This window comes from Nicotiana tomentosiformis, chromosome 3, assembly GCF_000390325.3.
Source record: "Nicotiana tomentosiformis chromosome 3, ASM39032v3, whole genome shotgun sequence".
In the NCBI taxonomy this organism is placed as follows: Eukaryota; Viridiplantae; Streptophyta; class Magnoliopsida; order Solanales; family Solanaceae; genus Nicotiana; species Nicotiana tomentosiformis.
In genome coordinates, this window is record NC_090814.1 from 131,230,349 (window position 1) to 131,238,841 (window position 8,493).

General features: G+C 41.3%; 1 long non-coding RNA gene across 1 annotated transcript; it reads left to right on the plus strand.

The window, feature by feature from the left end:
- The first annotated feature begins 2,983 nt into the window (after positions 1-2,983).
- On the plus strand, positions 2,984-8,029 carry LOC117277710 (uncharacterized). The gene is made up of 4 exons (XR_011414513.1): positions 2,984-3,094; positions 4,091-4,179; positions 6,852-6,920; positions 7,772-8,029. It is a non-coding gene; the product is annotated as an uncharacterized lncRNA (long non-coding RNA).
- Positions 8,030-8,493: the final 464 nt, after the last annotated feature.

Consider the following 8,493-nt stretch of genomic DNA (forward strand, 5'->3'; position numbering starts at 1 on the left):
TGGAAGTTTGATTTGTAGATTTGGAGGACCATTTGGTGTCGGATTTTAGTAAATTTGATATGGTTAAACTCGTGAGTAAACGGGCTTTCATATTTTATGACTTTTACCCGATTCCGAGACATGGGACCCATAGGCGATTTTTGAGTTAATTTCGGAATTTATGTTAAAGTGTTGATTTCATTAATTAGATGAATCTATTATGGTTGTATTTATGATATGTAATTGCTTTTGGCTAGATTTGGGTCATTCGGAGCCGGATATTCGTAGGAAAGGCATTGTGACCGATTGATTGAGCTTGGTTCGAGGTAAGTGGCTTGGTGGCTTGCCTAACCTTGTGTGGGGGAAATCCCCTTAAGATTTGGAACTATTGTGATATGTGAGCGCCGTGTACATGAGGTGACGAGTACGTACACGGGCTAGTTATGGTAAAACCTGATTTCTTACTGAGCAGCAAATGTTTTCCTGTTATTTTGAGTTATACCATTTTAATGAGTACTAATCTATTTTCATTCTTAATTGAGTTATTCCAATATGTGTAGCTATCATGTTTAGTCTAATACAACATGTCTACGTGTCTTAATTATTTATGTGAATTCTGTGCAGTATGCTTAGTAAATTTCCTGCTTCCTTCCTGACTGGTACTTAGTCTAAATTGTAAGAATTTTGTGATGTAGTTGTATTTCTATCGTTTGCGCTGCATATTTACTTTGGGACTACGGAACGATATTCTGGGAGATCCCCCTGTGATGCATATTTACTTTGGGACTACAGAACGGTAATCCGGGAGATCCTCCTGCACAAATACGTTTGATACCCCTACAGTGGAGTCAGTTCCAGTAGTAAGGGACTTTTCAAATGTGTTTCCAGCTGAACTTTCGGGCATGCCGCCCGATACAGATATTGATTTTGGCATTGATTTGTTGCCAAACACTCAACCCATCTCTATTCCTCCATATCGTATGGCTCCTCTTAAGTTGAAGGAGTTGAAGGAGCAGTTACAAGAGTTGCTTGATAAGGGCTTCATTCGGCCCAGTGTGTCACCTTGGGGGTGCTCCTGTCTTATTTGTGGAGAAGAATGATGGTTCTATGTGGATGTGTATTGATTACCGCCAGTTGAACAAAGTCACAGTGAAGAACATGTATCTATTGCCTCGTATTGATGACTTATTTGATCAATTACAGGGTGCCAAAGTGTTTTCCAATATTGACTTACGTTCAGGATATCATCAGTTGAAGATTCAGGAACCAGATATCCCGAAGACTGCTTTCAGGACCAGATATGGTCACTATAAGTTTCTTGTGATGTCTTTTGGGCTGACCAATGCCCCAACAGCTTTTATGCACTTGATGCACAGTGTGTTCCGGCCCTATCTTGACTCATTCGTCATTGTGTTTATTGACAACATTATGATATACTCCCAGACTCGGGAGGATCATGAGCATTACCTGAGGACTGCACTTCAGACCTTGAGAGAAAAGAAGTTATATGCAAAATTTTCAAAGTGTGAGTTTTGGCTAGACTCAGTGGCATTCTTGGGTCATATAGTATCGAGTGAGGGGATCTAGGTGAATCCGAAGAAGATTGAAGCAGTGCAGAGTTGGCCTAGGCCGTCCTCAGCCACAGAGATCCGGAGTTTTCTTGGTTTGGTGGGGTATTATCGTCGCTTTGTAGAGGGATTCTCATCTATTGCAGCACCTATGACCAGGCTGACCCAGAAGGGTGCTCCGTTCAGGTGGACAGAGGAATGTGAGGAGAGCTTTCAGAAGCTCAAGACAGCTTTGACTACAACCCCAGTATTGGTATTACCTACAGGTTCGGGGTCTTATACTGTATATTGTGATGCATCGCGGATTGGTCTTGGCGCGGTGTTGATGCAGGACGGTAGGGTGATTGCCTACGCGTCTAGACAGCTGAAGGTGCATGAAAAGAACTATCCTGTCCATGACCTTGAGTTAGCAGCTATTGTTCATGCCTTGAAGATATGGCGAAATTATTTGTACGGTGTTCCTTGTGAGATTTACACCGATCATCGGAGTTTGCAGCATCTGTTTAAGCAGAAAGATCTTAACTTACGTCAGCGGAGGTGGTTGGAGCTGCTTAAGGATTATGATATCACTATTTTGTACTACCCTGGGAAGGCCAATGTGGTGGCCGATGCTTTGAGTCGCCGGGCAGAGAGTTTGGGGAGTTTAGCATATCTACCAGCAGCAGAGAGGCCATTGGCGTTGGATGTTCAGGCCTTAGCTAGCCAGTTTGTGAGATTGGATATTTCTGAGCCGAGTCGAGTATTGGCTTATGTGGTCTCTCGGTCTTCTCTTTATGATCGTATCAGGGAGCGTCAGTATGTTGACCCTCATCTGCTTGCCCTTAAGGACACGGTCCAGCACGATGATGCTAATGAGGTCGATATTGGAGATGATGGTGCATTGAGGATGCAAGGCAGGCTATGTGTGCCCAATGTAGATGGTTTGCGTGAGTTGATTCTCTAGGAGGCTCACAGTTCGCGGTACTCTATTTATTCGGGTGCCGCAAAGATGTATCAGGACTTGAAACAACATTACTGGTGGAGAAGAATGAAGAAGAACATAGTAGGGTATGTGGCTCGATGTCTGAATTGCCAGCAGGTAAAATATGAGCCTCAGCGACCAGGTGGATTGCTTCAGAAGTTAGAGATTCCTGAGTGGAAATGAGATCGCATCACTATGAATTTCGTTGTTGGACTCCCATGGACTAAGCAGAGGTTTGATGCAGTTTGGGTGATTCACTACAACAAAAAGGTCTTTTACCGACAATTATTTAGGGATAGTACGTCAATTGCCGCTAATTGATTCTTTAGGTTAAAATATTAGTGGCACATTAATATTAGCCGGGTAGAAGCAACCCTTTTACCGACAGTAAAGAAGAATGACCATTAAAAGCTACTATTAGTTTAAAGCAATTTTAATTATTTTCCTTTTCCCTCCAACTTCACTAAAATCACCTACTCCCTCCCAATTCTTTTGCTTTGAGATAAACTCTCTAAACATCTCATGGCTGCTGCCCAACTTGCCGTGTCCAAGTTATCTCTATCCCGCCATCGCCAACCATAACTAGGTAACCCAATTTATCTTTCTCTCTCTCTCTGTATCTATCTACGTCCTTCCCATTTATTGCTGAAAATTGATTCCCTATTCCAGATTTGAGATTTGAGAGGCGTGTCTTGCAAAAATTTAAAAACTTTGGTGGTTTGCTAAATTATTTCTTGTGATATCTGATGGAGAACGAATTATGCGAGCCAATTTCATGTGTGTAATTTTACTTTCTACTACTGTTAATTTGGGGAATGTATTTTTACACTCCAGATGTTCGGTATGCTTTTGGAGATTCCCTACCTCTTATTTTCCATTTTATTTGTTGATTTCAGAAGATTTGTTAATCTTTGCATTCCAAAATTTTCTTTATTTTTCTGTTAATTTTATTTTCCTGATTTGGATAATCTTTTTAATTGTGTCTACTTTTGTCTACCATGTATATCGGGTTGAAAAAATTTGTTTAGTTAACAAGAGAAAGATCAATAGAAGCAAAAAAGGTGCGTGATATTTTTTGATGTGATAAGCATTTTCAAGTATGAGAAAATATGAATGTTTTCAGAGACTTATTACATATGTAAACCCAGGTAAAACTAAGAAAGCTATATTCAGCTCTATAGAAAAACTTAATTTCTTACTAGTGCAAATAATATATCTGCAGATTAACCTATTTGAATATCTAGAAAGTGCAACCTCATAAGAAATGCTTGTAATTTTAACCAAGCGAAAATGATAAGACAACATGCAAACTAACTATATTTTGTAACTAGGCTCATTTTCGAACATTACAATCATGCATAGTTTAGACAAATAGAAGTTCTGATTTCATCTTGCATTATTCAATAGCATTAGAATTTCTAGTTTTTAACTGGCGATTGGTAAAGAAAGTTTTTTAATTTTGTTTCTCTAAAAAATCACCCATGATGGCGAGAGAGACGAGCGCAACTCATACACACACACCATTCATAATTTGGTGAGTAATCTCATAATGCTATTTCCTGCTTGGAATTGCCAAATGCAGATAAAGATAACAAGCTTCTTCTTAGAGGGGCAAGAATATTAAAGCAGTTATGGAAGATTTATGGAGGAAAGGAATGCAAAATGTTGAAAGTAAGATTCTATGAATGGTACAATATTCTTTCTATATTATGCCATGAGTTCTATAAATCAAGGTGGAAAAGTTGACAAATGAATCTCTTGATTTCTCTTTAGGATCGTATCAGGGAGCATCAGTATGATGACCCCCATCTGTTTGTCCTTAAGGACACGGTCCAACACGGTGATGCTAAGGAAGTCACTATTAGAGATGATGGTGCATTGAGGATGCAAGGTAGGCTATGTGTGTCCAATGTAGATGGTTTGCGTGAGTTGATTCTCCAGGAGGCTCACAGTTTGCGGTACTCTATTTATCCGAGTGCTGCAAAGATGTATCAGGAATTGAAACAACATTACTAGTGGAGGGGAATGAAGAAGAATATAGTAGAGTATGTGTCTCGATGTCTGAATTGCCATCAGGTAAAATATGAGCATCAGCGATCAGGTGGATTGCTTAAGAAGTTAGAGATTCCGGAGTGGAAATGGGAGCGGATCACTATGAATTTCGTTGTTGGACTCCCACGGACTCAGCGGAGGTTTGATGCAGTTTGGGTGATTGTGGATAGGCTGACCAAGTCGGCTCATTTCATTCCTGTGATGACTACCAATTTTTCCGAGCAGCTAGCTCGAATCCACATCCGTGAGATCGTCAAACTTCATGGCGTACTGGTATCTATTATCTCTAATCGGGACACGCAGTATACATCACGGTTCTGGAGAGCTGTACAGCATGAGTTGGGTACTAGAGTTGAGTTGAGCACAACATTTTACCCTCAGACGGACGAAAAATCCGAGCGCACTATTTAGATATTAGAGGATATGCTCTGTGCGTGTGTGTTAGATTTTGGGGGTGCTTCGGACCAGTTCTTGCCACTTGCGGAGTTTGCTTATAACAACAGTTATCAGTCCAACATTCAGATGGCACCGTATGAGGCTCTGTATGGTAGGCGGTGTCGGTCCCTAATGGATTGGTTCGAGCTCGGCGAGGCCAGATTATTGGGTACGGACTTGGTTCAGGATGCCTTGGAAAAGGTTAAGGTGATTCAGGATAGACTTCGCACAGCCCAGTCCAGACAGAAGAGTTATACGGATCGGAAGGTTCGCGATGTTGCATTCATGGTTGGAGAGCGAGTCTTACTCCGGGTTTCACCTATGAAGGGCATTATGAGGTTTGGAAAAAAGGGCAAGCTGAGCCCAAGGTCCATTGGTCCATTTGAGGTGTTGCGGCGAGCTGGGGAGGTTGCCTATGAGCTTTCCTTGCCTCCCAGTCTAGCATGAGTTCATCCGGTATTCCATGTTTCTATGCTCCGGAAGTATCACGTCGATCCGTCTCATGTGTTGGATTTCAGCTCAGTCCAGTTGGACAAGGATCTATCTTATGTTGAGGAGCCAGTGGCTATTTTAGACAGGCAGGTCAGAAAGCTAAGATCAAAGAACATTGCTTCCGTGAAGGTTCAGTGGAGGGGACATTCGGTCGAGGAGGCGACTTGGGAGATCGAGTAGGATATTCGCAGCCGTTATCCTCATCTTTTCACCACTTCAGGTATGTCTCTATGCTCGTTCGAGGACGAACGATTGTTTTAAGAGGGGGAGGATATAACGACCCGACCGGTCATTTTGAGAGTTAGAGCCCCGAACCCCTATTAACTGCTTCTCCCATATCTTTTTCTGCTATTGTGACTTGTCGGGAGGTTTCGTTTTGGTATTTGGAGTGATTTGGGACATTTAGTTTTTAAACGAAAGCTTAAGTCTTAGAATTTTGACCGTAGTCGGAACTGTGTAAAGACGACTCCGGAATGGAATTTCGTCGGTTATGTTAGCTCCGTTGGGTGATTTTGGACTTAGGAGCGTGTCTGGATTGTGTTTTGGAGGTCCGTAGTTTATTTAGGCTTGAAATGGCGAAAGTCAAAATTTTGGAGATTTGGACCGGTAGTGAAAATTTTGATATCAGGGTCGGATTCTGATTCCGAAAGTTGGAGTAGGTCCGTAATGTCGAATAAGACCCGTGTGCAAAATTTGGGGTCAATCGAACGTGGTTTGATTGGTTTTGGCATCGGTTGTCGAATTTGGAAGTTTTAAATTCCTTAAGTTTGAATCGGAGGATGATTTGTAATTTTAGCATTGTTTGATGCGGTTTGAGGGCTTGACTAAGTTCGTATAGTATTTTAGGATTGGTTGGTATGTTTGGTCGAGGTCCAGGGGGCCTCGGGTGAGTTTCGGGTGCTTAACGGATTGAGTTTGGTACTTATGCAATTGCTGGAGCTACTGCACCTGGTGTAATCGCACCTGCGCACTTTGGGCCACAGGTGCGGCGCCGCAGAAGCGATTTTGACCCTGTCTAGCTGGGACCGCAGGTGCGGCCATAGATCCGCAGAAGCGGACGCGCAAAAGCGAAAGAGAAGCGCAGATGCGGGCTCGGGATTGGGAATCGGGAATTGGAGGCTAGGGATTTGGAAATTTGATTTGTCAATTTGGAGGACCATTTGGTGGTGGATTTTAGTAAATTTGATATGGTTAGACTTGTGAGTGAACATGCTTTCGTATTTTATGACTTTTACCCGATTTTGCGACGTGGGCCCCACGGGCGATTCTTTAGTTAATTTTGGAATTTTTGTTAAAGTATTGATTTTATTAATTAGATGAGTCTATTATGGTTGTATTTATGATATGTAATTGCTTTTGACTAGATTTGGTCCATTCGGAGCCGGATATTCGTGGGAAAGACATTGTGACCGATTGATTGAGCTTGGTTCGAGGTAAGGTGGCTTGCCTAACTTTGTGTGGGGGAAATCCCTTTAAGATTTGGAACTATTGTGATATGTGAGCGCCGTGTACGTGAGGTGACGAGTACGTACACAGGCTAGTTGTGGTAAAACCCAATTTTCTTATTGAGCAGTAACATGTTTTCCTGTTATTTTGAGTTATACCATTTTAATGAGTACTAATCTATTTTCATTCTTAATTGAGTTATTCCAATATGTGTAGCTATCATGTTTAGTCGAATACAACATGTCTACGTGTCTTAATTGTTTATATGAATTCTGTGCAGCATGCTTAGTGAATTTTCTGCTTCTTCCCTGACTGGTACTTAGTCTAAGTTGTAAGAATTTTGTGATGTAGTTATATTTCTATCGTTTGCGCTGCCTATTTACTATGAGACTACGGAACGGTATTCCAGGAGATCCTCCTGTCTTGCATATTTTCTTTGGGACTACGGAACGGTATTCCGGGAGATATCCCTGCACATTTATGTTTGGGACTACGAGACGGTATCTCGGGAGATCCCCTGTTACATATTTACTTTGGGACTACGGAACGGTATTTCGGGAGATCCCCCTGCACATTTACGTTTGGGACTACGAGACTGATCTCGGGAGATCCCCTGTTGTGTTTTCTGTGTACTGAGCTGTTACCTTCTATGATTTCATTGTTGTTAAATTTCAACCTTTATTTTATTGCGGTATTTCACTCTATTATTTTATTATATATTTACCTGTAGAGCCCTGACCTGACCTCGTCACTACTTGACCGAGGTTAGGCTTGGCACTTTCTGGGTACCGATTGTGGTGTACTCATGCTACTCTCTGCACATATTTTTCGTGTGCAGATCCAGGTGTACCTTATCAGCCGCACTATCAGTGAGCCGAGACAGCTTTGGAGACTTCAAGGTATATCTGTTGCGTCCGCAGACCTCGGAGTCCCCTTCTATTCTTTCTCATGTCCATTATCTTATGTATTTTCCTTGTTAGATTCTGATGTATAGAAACTAGACTTTTTCTTCTGTAGTTTGTGATTCACGATGTTCCAGGTTTTGGGATTTGTTGTGTATTTTTGAATAGTTGGTTAAATTTATATTTTTATTTTATTATTTTGCAAAATGTTAGGCTTACCTAGTTGTAGAGACTAGGTGCCGTCATGAAGTCACACATAGGAAAAATTGGGTCGTGACAAGTTGGTATCAGAGCACTAGGTTCATAGGTGTCGTGAGATACAAACCGGTTTAGTAGAGTCTCGCGGATCGTACGGAGACGTCTGTACTTATCTTCGGGAGGCTATGGAACTGTTAGGAAAATTTCACTACTTTGATTCCTTGTCGTGCGAAAATTGTTGACTTTGATTTCATTACTTTTTAAAATATTTGGTAAATAAAGGATTTTTAAGACAAACAAACGGAAACATTTAAAAACAGTTATAACTATTGAATTACAACCCAAACTGAAAATCAAAGTCTACTAATACGTGACAAGATCTGGTGTCACAAATGTATAGGCAACTAGTAGAATATACAAATGATGACTATCCTACTGTCCTAAATAGAATAGACAGATA